General features: G+C 60.6%; 1 pseudogene; it reads left to right on the top strand.

Moving 5' to 3' along the window:
• LOC124588900 overlaps nucleotides 1-2,500 on the top strand; it is a 5,772-nt pseudogene that overhangs the window by 920 nt on the left and 2,352 nt on the right.

Here is a 2,500-nt window from a genome sequence, read left to right as displayed (position 1 = left end):
CCCGTCTTGAAACACGGACCAAGGAGTCTAACATGTGCGCGAGTCATTGGGCTGTACGAAACCTAAAGGCGTAATGAAAGTGAAGGTCTCGCCTTGCGCGGGCCGAGGGAGGATGGGGCTTCCCCGCCCTTCACGGGGCGGCGGCCTCCGCACTCCCGGGGCGTCTCGTCCTCATTGCGAGGTGAGGCGCACCTAGAGCGTACACGTTGGGACCCGAAAGATGGTGAACTATGCCTGGCCAGGACGAAGTCAGGGGAAACCCTGATGGAGGTCCGTAGCGATTCTGACGTGCAAATCGATCGTCGGAGCTGGGTATAGGGGCGAAAGACTAATCGAACCATCTAGTAGCTGGTTCCCTCCGAAGTTTCCCTCAGGATAGCTGGTGCTCGTACGAGTCTCATCCGGTAAAGCGAATGATTAGAGGCCTTGGGGCCGAAACGACCTCAACCTATTCTCAAACTTTAAATGGGTGAGATCTCCGGCTTGCTTGATATGCTGAAGCCGCGAGCAAACGACTCGGATCGGAGTGCCAAGTGGGCCACTTTTGGTAAGCAGAACTGGCGCTGTGGGATGAACCAAACGCCGAGTTAAGGCGCCCGAATCGACGCTCATGGGAAACCATGAAAGGCGTTGGTTGCTTAAGACAGCAGGACGGTGGCCATGGAAGTCGGAATCCGCTAAGGAGTGTGTAACAACTCACCTGCCGAAGCAACTAGCCCTGAAAATGGATGGCGCTGAAGCGTCGTGCCTATACTCGGCCGTCAGTCTGGCAGTCATGGCCGGTCCTTGCGGCCGGCCGCGAAGCCCTGACGAGTAGGAGGGTCGCGGCGGTGGGCGCAGAAGGGTCTGGGCGTGAGCCTGCCTGGAGCCGCCGTCGGTGCAGATCTTGGTGGTAGTAGCAAATACTCCAGCGAGGCCCTGGAGGGCTGACGCGGAGAAGGGTTTCGTGTGAACAGCCGTTGCACACGAGTCAGTCGATCCTAAGCCCTAGGAGAAATCCGATGTTGATGGGGGCCGTCATAGCATGATGCACTTTGTGCTGGCCCCCGTTGGGCGAAAGGGAATCCGGTTCCTATTCCGGAACCCGGCAGCGGAACCGATACAAGTCGGGCCCCTCTTTTAGAGATGCTCGTCGGGGTAACCCAAAAGGACCCGGAGACGCCGTCGGGAGATCGGGGAAGAGTTTTCTTTTCTGCATGAGCGTTCGAGTTCCCTGGAATCCTCTAGCAGGGAGATAGGGTTTGGAACGCGAAGAGCACCGCAGTTGCGGCGGTGTCCCGATCTTCCCCTCGGACCTTGAAAATCCGGGAGAGGGCCACGTGGAGGTGTCGCGCCGGTTCGTACCCATATCCGCAGCAGGTCTCCAAGGTGAAGAGCCTCTAGTCGATAGAATAATGTAGGTAAGGGAAGTCGGCAAATTGGATCCGTAACTTCGGGATAAGGATTGGCTCTGAGGATCGGGGCGTGTCGGGCTTGGTCGGGAAGTGGGTCAGCGCTAACGTGCCGGGCCTGGGCGAGGTGAGTGCCGTAGGGGTGCCGGTAAGTGCGGGCGTTTAGCGCGGGCGTGGTCTGCTCTCGCCGTTGGTTGGCCTCGTGCTGGCCGGCGGTGCAGGATGCGCGCGCCTGCGCGGCGTTCGCGCCCCGGTGCTTCAACCTGCGTGCAGGATCCGAGCTCGGTCCCGTGCCTTGGCCTCCCACGGATCTTCCTTGCTGCGAGGCCGCGTCCGCCTTAGCGTGCTCCTCCGGGGGCGCGCGGGTGCGCGGATTCTCTTCGGCCGCCATTCAACGATCAACTCAGAACTGGCACGGACTGGGGGAATCCGACTGTCTAATTAAAACAAAGCATTGCGATGGCCCTAGCGGGTGTTGACGCAATGTGATTTCTGCCCAGTGCTCTGAATGTCAACGTGAAGAAATTCAAGCAAGCGCGGGTAAACGGCGGGAGTAACTATGACGCCGACGTTACCTTCAAAGCGGGCAACGCCACCGTGCCCGCCCTACGTGTGGGTGAAACCTTCCGGTACCTGGGACTGCAATTCTCCACCGCTGGTCGCTGCGTTTTCAACCCACGACGCCACCTGGTGGAGCAGCTGGACGTCATCTCCCGAGCTCCGCTCAAGCCGCAACAGCGCCTCCACGCCCTCACCACCGTACTTCTGCCTGGCCTGTACCATGGGCTGGCCCTCAGCCGCACCCGAGTGGGTGCGTTGAAAGCGGCAGATGTGACCATCCGTGCCGCCGTCAGGAGATGGTTCCGCCTTCCGGCGGACACTCCCCTGGGCTACTTCCACGCTCCTGTAGCCCAGGGAGGCCTCGGCATCCCATCATGCCGATGGATGGGGCCAACACTTCGCCGGTCCCGTCTCCTGGCGCTGAAGAGGATTGGGCCAGCCGCCGACGGTGCAGGCCGGGACGAGGTGCAGCGTGAGATTGAGGCGCTGGAGCGGCATCTTATGTGGGAGGGCCACCTCCTCAAATCGTCGACGCAGGTTGGAGAGAT

The sequence above is a fragment of the Schistocerca americana genome, unplaced genomic scaffold (assembly GCF_021461395.2).
Source record: "Schistocerca americana isolate TAMUIC-IGC-003095 unplaced genomic scaffold, iqSchAmer2.1 HiC_scaffold_662, whole genome shotgun sequence".
Classification (NCBI taxonomy): Eukaryota; Metazoa; Arthropoda; class Insecta; order Orthoptera; family Acrididae; genus Schistocerca; species Schistocerca americana.
This window is presented reverse-complemented; position numbering and strand designations above follow the sequence as displayed.